Here is a 12,903-nt window from a genome sequence, read left to right as displayed (position 1 = left end):
CCCCCATTTTCTTTGCTCCCTGACAGAAACCTGATTCTGAGAGAGGCCATCACCTCGTAATGATGGCAAGACTAAGTGGCATGTGCCAAAGGGAGCCAGAACTGAGACTATCATGACCTAGAGGTTACAGGATCAGGCAACACTGAGTGAGTCTGACAGAAAGCCAGAGAAGAGGGCGTGGAGGTTATCAATCCAACCCCTTATTTGAGAGCTGAGGACACTGAGGCCCAGAGAGGTAAAGGCGGGTAGCAGAATGGACTCTCAGAAGATGGCCCTTTCCTAACCCAGGATTATTTCTATGGCTCCCAGGCTGGGCATGGGGAGGGAGAGAACTGGATGAATCTCTTCTTAGAGCCACCAGCCTTCCAAGGGACAAACTCTTGTTCATGCTCCTGGGTGGGCCAGTGGGCATGACATTTACTTATCCATGCCTCAGCTTCTCAGGCCAAAAAAAAAAAAAAAACCACACACAAAACCACACACACACACAAAACAAAAAAACAAAAAAACCTCTCTTCTCCCACTTCTCAGGATGCTCAAGTGCTGGTAACAAGTGTGGAAGAAGGGCTTCCTAAGGATGGGGACAGTGGAGGAAAGGGAACACTGACGTAGGGCCAGCATTTGTAGGCAAAGCAGCTGCTTGTATTTGCCAGCCTCACAGGAAGACAAGGTTAAGAGTTTCAAAACAAGTTAATGGCCAGTAAAAAAAGATCAGGTAGATTATACCTCAGTAACTGCTCAGCAGCAATTCTGTCCCATAACCTATCATGCCCTACACTAGATCTGTCTGAGAATTCTGTTTGTCAACTAGCACCTGGGGCTGGGACACCCCCTAGGTGGACTTTGTTCTCCTATCCAATCACCATCTGGTTCCCAGGGCAAAATGTGGTATCTATACCCAGAGTGAGAGCTTCCAGTCCTGGTGGAGGACATCAAGGCCTCAAGGAGAAGCCAATCCCCACAATGTTCTACAGATGATGTAGCTGGTGCCTAGAGAGCCCAGGAAGGGCATAAGTCCCCATGGTCCTCTAGCTACCCTGCCGCCATGGAAGGAGGACAGCCCTGAGGTCTTGGCTCTTGTGCTAATGAACTCTGACCTGTGGCCCCGCTAACTTGGCTGGAGGCCCAGCATACCCTCCACCCCTGGATCCCATTTCAAGGGATATAGTGGGGCCCTTCCTGCCCTCCAGATCCCAGCTCCTGGGCTGTGCAACCCCAGATACCGTGAGAGGAAGGGCCAATGAACAAGCATGCAGTTAGACAGTCCTGTCTCCTCTGCAGAGACCACCTTCCACTGCATCCATAAAGATTTTTTTTTTAATGTTTATTTGAGAGACACAGAGTGCAAGCAGGAGAGGGGCAGAGAGAGAGGGAGACACAGAATCCAAAGCAGGCTCCAGGCTCTGAGCTGTCAGCACAGAGCCCCATGCAGGACTTGAACTCACAAACCACGAGATCATGACCCTGAGCCAAAATCGGATGCTTTAACCGACTGAGCCACCCAGGCAACCCCCTACTACATCTATAGAGATTTTTCTTTAAAAGAATTTTGCAGTGCCAGTTTATCTTCAACATGAAAAAATTCAGAGGGTCAGTACTAGATAAGGTTGTGAAGGGCAAAAGAGAGACTGCCCTTGGCAGAAGTGTGATTCTGTACAGAGAAGTGAGAAGTGGCCGGTCTCAGTGTCTGCAGGCCTGGGTCTCAGAGTGACCAGCCTCAGCGTGTGTCTCAGGGAGCGTGGCTAGGCCGGGAAACGCACAGGGTGTTTGGCCTGGGAGCTACTGAATCCTCACAGCAAGGCTGAAGTCCTAGAGATGGGCAGTTCACCGGCATCCCCTTTGGTGCCAGCTCCACAGCCAAGGACTTGGTAAATAGCAGGGCAGTTTTGCTGGCAGTGCATGCCCCCAACATCTAGGAAGGAATATGAATCGGAACAAATACACAATAGGTGGGAGGAGAGGCTCCGACCAGACCTCCTGGGCTGTGGAGGATGAACCTGCTCACTTCTAGGCCCTGCTCAGACTTTTCTCCCAATCTGACCCTGGGAAGTACCAAGGAACAAAATCTGAGCAGGAGCTGGGTGAAGCCTGGGCTTCAAGAAGTCAGCCAGGCAGAGGCCATGTTTGCCCATGTTTCCTTGACCCAGAGAGAGGAGCTTCCGGGCCAGGTCAGGGAAACTGGGCTGCAAAGCCCTGAGGCCGGATCCCTGCTGTACGAGGAACCGGCCAACCTAGGGCTCAATTTCCTCATCTGCCACATGGAATATGTGACCTCTGCTATAGATAGTCACAAGAGTGTTTTGTAGGGACACTGAGAGCCTATACTGCCCCCTGGTGTGTATTTACTTTCTTTTCCTTTCCTTTTTTTTTTTTTTTTTCCTGTTTTTCCCCTCGTGTGAATTTTAAAAAGAACTCTCTAATGTACACTACAGCTCCACAGAAGCCTGACTTGGTAAATACAAATGTTAAAGACATCTCCTTCCTTCCGGCAAATGTAGTGCCCGGTCACAGTGCGTGGCTCAGCAGGGAGAGCGTAGACTGGATTTCAGCCCCGGCTTGTCCCTGGGTTTGATTCTCTTGCATGGTGAACAGCCTCATAATCATATGTAGTCGTCCTGGGGTTGTGGGGACTGGATGAGATAAGGGCAATGAGCATAATTTTAAATGTGGGCAGGATGGCATTCAATACATTTGAATTTTAATACAACACAGGATTAGTATTCACTTCCCCTACACCATGGCATCTATCACACCGCCCTTTCCAAAGCTCCCCACTCACTGTTTGAGGTGAGCGGTGGTGATCAGCACCACAGAGCCTTCCCTGTGAGGAGACAGACAGGTGTGACGAGGTAGAAGGTAGGCATAACCGAGAAGCCCAATGCTTCCAGAAAATGGGCTCCCAAGTGCTGAGGAGGCAGAACTGTGGCATGAGAAGAAGGGAGAGTGGAGATGGTGCCAGGGTCTCTGGGGAGGTAGGACCTGGGAGGGTGCTGCCACAGTTTCCCTGGCTGGGAAACCCAGGACTTGCTGGAACCAGTCCCATGAGCAGAGATCAATAAGCAGCTAGATCTCTGGAGAACAGATCCAGGAACATGGAGCCAGCCATGTACAAGGTCAGAGTAGCCCCAGGGAAGGCCACTCCCATAGGAGGGAAATGCACGTAGAGTCACCCAAGTTCCAAGTCTGAATTGAGAGCAAGAGCAGGAACTGGTTGCTGACAGTCAAAGGAAGCGATGAAGAGCAAAAGTAGGGAGAAAGTTGGCGAGCAGGGGAAATACTTCCTCTGGCCTCTTTGGAGGGGTTAAGCACTCTGGGTTATACCATGAGGCCTCTGTCTCTTGCAGCTGCCTCTGCCATTCTCAAGGACAGAGCACATCAGAGATGACCAGGGGCTCGTCTGTGGGTTTGGAATCTTCCCTCCACGTTCCCTCCAAATGTTCCCTTTCACTGTGTTGGCCACATCCCCTGGGGACCCAAAGATGTGGTTCAGGAGGTGACAGGAGATGGGTCTGGCATCCAGACCTGCTATGTTTGGGCTACTCTACTTAGTGGCCCCTTCTCCAAGGGTCCCCTTGGTGTAGAGGAAATCAAGGCAGACACCCCAACTCCATGGACCCTCCCTACCCTTACCTCCTCTTGTCCATGTACGGCAGCAGCCAGCTCGGCAGCAGGACTGGGCTTTCACCTTCATGTCTGGGATCTGAAATCAGAGGAGGGGGCAGAGGGGATCTGTGAGGTACCCTGGCCTCTCTGTCCTGCAGTTCCACAGGCCAGATTGGCTGTGGAAGGGAGCTGGGGGTGTGCACTGCTCTTCCCCATGTGGCCCCAGAGTGGAAGAAGAGAAGGGGGCTGAGGGGCCTGCTCTGTCCACCAGGAATTCTTAGCCTAAGAACCCCCTCACTGTTATTCACTGCACAGATTCTCTGCAGGGCACATCACTCTCCAGAAAAGCACATCGGTGAAAATAGTATCAGGAAAGGACATTAGGAAAGCTGGTGTATTAACGTCTGCTTTCATAAGGAGAGTGAGAATTCACACTGTGTAAATACCAGTTCTGTGTGGGGCACTGTTCAAGGCTGGTGCTGAAATTTGAGTGTCCTATAGAAGCTGGAGGCTGGGCTGAGGAGGGTGAGCAAGAAGCTAAGCCAGGAAGGCCAGGGAATGTGAGAACTGAACAGAGAAGGTGGGTCAGGGTCTAAGGACAGAACAGCAGGGCTGGTCAGAAGAACAAGACTCCATGAGGAGGAAATGGCTCACCCTGACCACGGACCCATCTCTACTGACAGGGTCCAGAGAGCGGGTGGGCCAGGACTGTGCAGACCCCCCTTCAGGGGGTCTTCAGGACAGCAGGAGCAACAGGAGCCCCTAGAATGCTTGGTGGGCTCCAGTGGGATGGCAGGTGTGGATGGGGGTCTCTCCTCTCTGCTGTGTCTGTGGATGGGTAAGGCGTCCCTGGGACAGCCAGGGTAGATCAGAGAGGGTGTCAGTGAGTCCAGACTGAGACAGCCTCAGAACCCTGAGGCAACAGAGAAGCTCTGGCCCACAGCAGGGTGTATCCCTTCAGATCTTGGAAGAGATCTGCAGTATCATTGGCCACCTGGGCAGACTGACCCAGGTGCGCTCCACCCAACGGAACCAGGGACTGTGGGCTCCCAAGATACACGGGTAGCAGCTGGGAACACTGCAGGTGTGTGAGCAGAGATGGGAGACAGGGAGAACCTCCCAGCTCCATGCTCCCCAGGCCTCAATTTGTCCCATACTTGCCCATGGCCTCCAGGGTACCCCCACACCAGGGGGTTGACCTCAGTGTTACACACCCCCACAGTGCTCCTGGGCCTGGGGCGAGGCAGAGGAAGCACAGAGGATGAGGAAGAGTCAAAACTCTGGACCAGAAACCTTCTCCTTCCCTCCACAGTCATCTGAGAAGGCTCCCTGTCGGATGGGTCCTAGAACACTGAGCAGCATTTCTGCAGCCTCCAATGGGGCCTCATGCTGATTTCTCTCACCCTAACACTTAACTCTGAGAGAAAAATGGACAGTGCCTAAGTCACCACCCTGTACTTGACCTGAGCTCCGTGTTGCCAGCCCTGCTGGGCTCTCTCCTCTCCCCCTCTGTCCTTCCAGGCAGACGGCTCTTCTTAACTCTCCCTCGTTTCTGAAAATCTTCACTCTCCAAGCCCCATACACCTGGAGTCTCTTCTCTGAAAAACATATCTGGACAATCCCCACTCCCGCAGTGACCACGATGGGCTCCCCAACCTGGCATCTCCCTTGGTCCAGCCCACAGACCTGCCCCTGTCACGGACGTCGTCCCAGCTTCACTGGGCTTCCAGTGTCGGTTCCCTGCAGTGTCCCCCAGGTGCAGAGCCACAGTGGTGGTTAGGAATGTGGGTTTGGGAGTCAGGCAGACCTTGGTTCAAAATTATCCCTGCCACTTAACCTTTGCACGTCTGTTTCCCACCATAAAGCTGTTATAACAACATTGAGTGCTTCACATACTAATGTGACAGGGTGTTAGTATATGCCTGGCACATAGTAAATATTCAAAAATATGTTAAGAAGAGGAGCATTTTAACTTAGAGCCCTCCTCCCCCAGACTGGATCTGTGTGTTTTCATCTCAACCCCCAGGCCCCTGTGGCCCCTCACCATGGCCATCAGCTGCTCCCAGCCTTTGTCCTTCCCCACGTGGCACACAATGCCCACCACGCTCAGCCCCTCCCCCTGCAGTGCCGCCACTGCCCGGTCCACGTTCTGCTGCTTCCGGCTGCTGACCACCACATGACCCATCCCAAGCCATGTGCAAAACCCCTCCCACCCTCCTCCTAGGATCCTGATCTTAATACATTCTTCTGCGTCCCAGCCTCCAAATCTTTTGAGCAGGAAAGAGGAACTAACATTTACAGGCCTTCACACCGTCCTATTATCCACTCTACCATAAAGGCGTTATTATCCAATTACTATCATATTTTACAGAAGTGGTTAAGTAAAGTCAAAATTGCTCAGGTAAATAAACGTGGAGCCCATTCAAATCCAGGTCTGAGTCCGAAGCACCTGCTCTTTCCACCTTCTTACTTGGCTCCTGGGATACAGGAGAGTTTAATGAGAGGGCTCACCCTTGGAAAGATGATGATTACCAGAGCTGGTGATGGAATGGGGGGATTCGACAGGGACGTGGGAGAAGGGAGTTGATGGCAGAGCCCACCCTGTAATGGGGACACTGCATCCTTTGGTACACGCCAGCCAGGGTCTCCCATTTACTCACCCCTTTGTGGGCCCAGTGACCACAGCCACTTTATCAGCCAGCACACCACTCCTGCCTGCCTTGCTGCTGTGCATGCTCACTGAGAGAGAGGCCAGGGAGCAACGAAGAGCCCTAAAGTCCATGACGCAGCCCCAGGCATGGTGGCCAGTTGTCAGGCCTCCCTCTTGCTGAACCCAACCCCAGGAAGGCAGTTGGCATGTTGGAAGCTGTGTCTTTATGGTGGTGTCTCTGTGGTATCTCCTATGGATCCCCTAAACTCCCTGCAGTCTCACAGGGAATGTGCAGAGTGGTCCTCAACCCAGCCCTCAGACCAGCTTCCCACTTCTCAGTGGACCACTCCATCATCAGAGCGAACATGGTCACACCCAAGTGGTTCTTGTTTAGAGGGTCACCAAAGTCCCATGCAAGGAGCAGAGCTCACTTCCTCATTCCTTGCCCCCCACCCCCCCACCCCCGCATTACCTGACCACGTCCCTTGTTCTGCTTATCTCTCATTTCTATCCTTCCTCTACATTGTGTAGCCACCGCCCCAGCCCCAGTCTTCATTTTCTCCTCATGTTATGGCAACTTCCTCTTCCCACCATCCTCACCTCAGCCCGGACCCCAGACGTGTCTTCTCTATGGGCCTCAGGGCCACGTTATCCCCTCCTCTCTGATGGCTCTCATCCAGCTGTGGACAAAGCCCAGCCACTCCCCTTGGCTTGTAGACTTTCCTAGGGGTGCTCCAGGAAGCCCTCCAGGCCTCTCTTCCCTACCCCCACCCCCACTGACCCCAGGCCATGCCCTTGGAACAGCTCAGGCCCATTGCTCCAAGATCCTACTGGGAGTTTGCTGTCCTTCTGACAGCCTTGTCTCAAAACAAGTCTCCCTCCTAATGCCGCCCTGGCTCCGCTCCCTCTCTTTCCAGCTTCCCCTGCCTCCTGGAGAAGATTGGAAAATAGTAATAACGATAATAATGGCTCTCTTCTATTGAGCATTTTCCCTGGGAGGGGCCGTCGTGCTAAGCATTCCACATGCATTTTCTTCTGTCATCTTCTCCTTGGTCCTGTGAGGTAGACATTGTTATTATCCCTCCCATTTCAAAGATGAGGATACTGAGGCTCAGAGAAGTTTGCTAACTTGCTCAAGCTCTCAAAGCCATAAGGGGAGGAGCACTGACTCAGCCAGAGGCCAGTCAGAATTCAGGTTCAATACGTCCTCTCACTCCTGGCAGTGCAATCCTTGGGTCGACCTTTCCTGAAGACCTACAAATGATCTTTCTATCCTTGTTACCCTAAGAAGTCACTTACTTTTGAACTGTAGAACACTTGTGGGTAAAAAAAAAAAAAAAATCTATCAAAATCCTTATAAAATTTCATTTAAAGGGTTGACTGATATTTCTAAAATCTATTTAAGCCATTTTTTAGTTTGAAGAAGCATCTATTCTTTTGTACCATTCAACTCCTGCTTCTTAAGAAACCAGGCTCAGTCTTTTGTCTGTGAGATTCAACAGGTGGTGCCTGGGGAGAAGCAACATAAAAGCCTCCTCTCTGCTCTTGGGACATGTATGGTCTCATTTGATCCCATGGGAAGTGATTAACAATAACGTGACAATAACTAGTCAGATGTCCAAATGTCTAGTGTAAGGGCCAAGTGTGACCCCCAGGGATGGAGGGCAGGAAGGGACTATGCAGGAAGAGGCTTGAGGAAAGAGCAGGATATATTTTGGTGGAGAGGGCTGTGGGGCCCTCCAGGCACCATTCACTTGTAGAATGGTGAGGTGGCAATGTTCACCAGCTAGGACAGAGGAGTGGGTGCTGTGGGCTGAATGTCTTGTGTCCCCCCACAAGTCATATGTTGAAACCTACCCCAACATGATGGGATCAGGATGTAGTGCCTTTGGGAGGTCATAGGATTAGACAAGGTCATAGGGTAGAAACCCTCAAGAATGGGATCAGTGCCCTTGTAAGACTCATGGAAAAGCTTGCTTCCTCTCCCTGCTCTCTGAGGATATGAGACGTCAGTCCCCTGCAGTGGGGAGGTAGGCCCTCGCTGGAACCCGACCGCACTAGCCCCAGATCTCAAGACTTGTAGCCCCCAGAATGGTGAGAAATACATTTCTGCTGTTTTTAATCAGTCCCGTTTATGGTATTTTGTTATAGCACCTCGAACAGACTAAGTAAGGCATGATCCTTGTCAGGGAAGCGCTGATCTCCTTCAGTGTGATAAATGACAAATCATCATACTCAAAATTTATTCTAGGTTCCAGTTAATAGAAGTGGCTAATCACTCTTCTTCTATAGTCCATCTTTTATACATTTAATTTTCTTCCCCATTCTGGATGGTCCGTCCTAGTCTTTTACAGTGCTCTCAAGAACCCTGCCCAGGAGGAAAGCTACACTTGTCATATAACAAGTTCATTGTCTGAAAATGGTCATGGGACCCCACTCTTGGCTGCCTGGACAAATTGCCAGCTGGGACCAAAGACTCCCCCTTCCCCGGTGGGAAATGTGCGATGTTTTCTGATGCTGAACTTGTGGTTTTTTCCAACACCAAACATTTGTCATTCTTCCACACCAATCTCCAGTTCTCTGACACCAACTGTGTGTCCAACAATTCAATCCAATTTTGACACGAACAGGAGTTAGCACAGACCCTACAAGGTAAGGACTCGGCCCCACCAGACTGCCCCACTTCAGATGCCAGCTACAAAGAGAGGGACCAGAATGACTCCAGAGTCTGAAGCGTGGGCAATTGGAAGAATGACATCACCATCATCTGAGGTAGAGAAAACTGCAGCTAGAACACGTTTGGGGGAAACAGGAGGAGTTTGGTCTGGAGACTGTATTAGTTATCCAATTTCCACATAACAAAATACACTGATATCTGGTGACTTCGGACAAAATCATTTATTATCTCAGAGTCTCATGGGGCAAGAATTCAGGAGTGGCTAACCTGGTGGTTCTGGCTCGGGTGTTCTTATAAGGTAGACGTCAGGATGTCAACAGCCTCTCTGTCTCATACCTCACATCCACTCTGTCAGGAAATCCTATTGATTCTACCCCTCTCTCTCTATCGAAGTGTAATACTGTCACCACTTGCACTGCTACCAGCTGGTGGGAGCCACCGCTAGCTCTCTCCCTTCTATCCTAGCCTGCCTAAAGTCCCTCCTCGACACAGGGGTCTAGTTATCCTTAAACACATCAGCCAGAGCACATGATTCCTTTTCTTTCTTTCCTCCCTCCCTCCTTCCCTTTTCTTTCTTTTTCTTTTTCTTTTTCTTTTTCTCTTTCTTTCTTTCTTTCTTTCTTTCTTTCTTTCTTTCTTTTAAATGTTTATCTATTCTGAGAGAGAGAGAAAAGGCATGTGTAAGTGGGGGTGGGGCAGAGAGCAAATCCCAAGCAGGCTGCATGCCACCAGCACCAGCACAGAGCCCAAAGCGGGGCTCTAATCCCTGAACTGTGAGATCATGACCTGAGCTGAAATCAAGAGTCAGACACTTAACCAAATGATCCACCCAGATACCCCCAGGTGATTCCTTTTCTTGAAGACTTGCAGTTTTATCATTCAGGGTCGAAGTCTGTCTTAGTCCACTTGGACTGCTATAACAAAATTACCATTGACTAGTGGTTTCTAAGTGACAAAACATTCATTTTCTGCCATCTGGGATGCTGGGAAGTTCAAGATCAAGGTGCTGGCAAATTTGGTGTCTGGTAATGGCTAGCCTACTGGTTCATAGACAGCTTTCTCAGGCTTATTTCATAAGGGCACTAGTCCCATTCATGAGGGTGAGGGCTCTACCCTCATGACCTGAGGACATCCCAAATGCCTCACCTCCTCATACCATCAACTTGGGGTTCATCTCAACATATGAATTTTGAGGAGACACAAACATTCACACCATAGCAGTCCAAATCCTTACCATGTTCTAGAAGGGTCTAAATGTACTGTGCTGTCTCCTTAACTTCTCTGACTTCATTGCTACTATCCTCCCAGCCACACTGGCCTTGTGTTCCTCAAACATGACAAACATACTTCTGCCTTAAGGCTTCTTCATTGACTGTTCCCTCTTCCTGAAATGCCATTCCCCAAGATATCTTCACACTTATCACCTTCCCCTTCTGCAAGTCTTTGCTTAAATGTCACTTCTCAATGAAGCCAAGCCTGGCCACTCTATATTCCTCTCTCCTTCTAGCGCACTGGATCCCTCTTAAACCGCTTTACTTTTTCTTTTCCACTATACTATATTTCCAACATACTATTTAATTTACTTATTTATAATGTCTCCTGTTTATTGTCTATATCTCCTGCTAGAAAGTAAGCTCTTTGTCTTATTGACTGATATATCCCAAGTGCCTAGAACAGTGACTGACACAGAGTATGCATTCAATAAATATTTGTTGAATGAATAAGTGAATGAATAAATGAATGGGCCAATCTACATATTCCTATACAAGAGCTTTCTGTATTTGTGCACTTTTAATCTAAAGCTCTCAATTTCAGTTATTTCAAACTTGTATACCTCAGGGAGAAAAACTTAAGAATGCTCCTCAGCACCTAACATTAGGGCCCACTAACTTCCTGCACTGACCTTCAGCAAGCAGGAATGCTAGGAAGTCAAGGGCAGGAGGGAAATCATGATCCTTAGATTCTCAAATTCTCAAATGCTCAAGCTAAAAGGCTAGCAGAAGAGGGGCATCTGCGTGGCACAGTTGGTTGAGTGTCTGACTCTTGATTTTGGCTCAGGTCATGATCCCAAGGGTCTTGGGATCAAGCCCCACATCAAGCTCCACACTGAGCATGGAACCTGCTTAAGATTCTCTCTCTCTCTCTCTCTCTCTCTCTCTCTCTCTCTCTCTCCCCCCCCTCTTCTGCCCCCCCCCCCCCAAGTGCATGTGTGTGCATGTGAGCATGCTTTTCTCTCTCTCTCAAAAAAAAGCAGGGCTGGGGGGTGGGGCGGGGCTAGCAGAAGCTGCCCCTGATGCAGGTGAGATAGAGTGAGCCTCTGCAGTGTGGACTGGGAGTTTCAGGAAATTAATGACAAAGTGTTATGGCAAGAAGAGATAAGAAACCGCTGTATCCATAGTTTCACACATCCCTGATCCCAAATGGCATGAAATAGAAAAATTTTGGCAATGGAACTACAAGGTGAGCCACATATTATTATTTCAATATGTAATCAATGTAAAAAGTTATTAATGATACAATTTACTTTTTTTCATACCAAGTCTTTGAAATCCAGTATGTAGTTTACATTTACCCCAGTTCTGAACTCATACTGGCCACATTTCAAGCACTCACTAGGCACATGTGGTTAATGACTATCCTATTGAATAGTACAGATATAGAGCATTTGTCAGACCAGGACAATATATGAGATGTGTTCCTGTTGTGGTCCAGAAAAATGTGGTCAACGTTGCTATAACTCACCCTTCTGAGAGTTTTGAAACGGAGAACACTCTGTATCCATGGGCATCCACATAGATTGAATACTATATCCCAAATCCAGATCTATGCCTATGGAGGAGTTGTTCTCGTCTCCTGGTGTTCAGTGACAGGTGATCTAAAAGAACTGCAGTAGCACAGAGAAACCTGCATGCTCTAAGCACACACATATATTGTCTAATTGTTAAAATTAGAGTAAATCTGGAAAGACCTAAACTCTTTGCTAGCAATTATATGAACCTTAGCACCCCACCCAAGACTGCAATTCAAAATATAAAATATAGCTATATGTACCAGTAACTTTATCATTTCTAACAGCAGATAAATGCAAATAACCTTAATTCCTAATAACAGGGAAATGTTGGATATTTTTCCTTAATGAGATATTAGACAAACATTTATTATTTTTTTATTTTTGAGAGAGATAGAGAAAGGGGGAGAGCTGGGGAGGGGCAGAGAGGGAGGGAGAGAATGAATCCCAAGCAGGCTCCATGCTGTCAGCACAGAGCCTGATGTGGGGCTCAATCTCATAAACCTTGAGATCATGACCTGAGCTGAAACCAAGAATCAGATGCCTAACCGACTGAGCCACCCAGGTGCCCTGTATTTATTATACAGACATTTAAAATGAAGTTTTAAAATATGTATAATAGTATGGGGAAAATACTTAACTTAAAATACTAAGTGGAAAATCAAGACACAAAATTATGTATGCAAATATTGGACTAAAATTATATTAAGACAAAAAACAGATACAGGAAAAAAGCAGAAAGTAAATATATCATAGTGAGATGACAATAAATTAAACCATACTTCTGCTTGTCTCTCCACATGAAATCACTAGATATTGTGAAAAATATTAAGAGAACAAAGAAACAATTGGGAAAATTAATAAAAGGAAACCTCACTAAAGGAGAGTCAGGAGGCCAGAAGGGAAACTCTCAGCCCTACCACTCACTGACAATTGTAGACACCAACAGGAAGAGACTTACCTTGCAAGCCTATGCTACTTTACAACCCCACCAGAAGGAAGATTTTCTTTTCCCCCAGTAATGGTGCAGCCAATGAGAGACAGTCACAACTCAGCCAATGAGAAGCCACGATACTTCCAACTGCTCCCAACTTCCCCCTTTCCTGTATAAAAGAGTGTTCCTCTCTTGTTCCTGGGATTTGCCGGTGGTTTTGTAGTAGTTTACATGTCCCGAGTTGCAATTCT

The 12,903-nt window shown here is 48.5% G+C and overlaps 1 long non-coding RNA gene across 5 annotated transcripts in view; it reads left to right on the top strand.

The window, feature by feature from the left end:
* LOC109255004 (uncharacterized) overlaps nucleotides 1–12,903 on the top strand; it is a 198,748-nt gene that overhangs the window by 120,555 nt on the left and 65,290 nt on the right. The gene's annotated exons all lie outside the window — the stretch shown is intronic.

The sequence above is a fragment of the Panthera pardus genome, unplaced genomic scaffold (genome assembly GCF_024362965.1).
Source record: "Panthera pardus isolate Hobbes unplaced genomic scaffold, ASM2436296v1 HiC_scaffold_24, whole genome shotgun sequence".
Taxonomy (NCBI): Eukaryota; Metazoa; Chordata; class Mammalia; order Carnivora; family Felidae; genus Panthera; species Panthera pardus.
The sequence above is the reverse complement of the archived record's forward strand: the minus strand, read 5'-3'. Positions and strand labels throughout refer to the sequence as shown.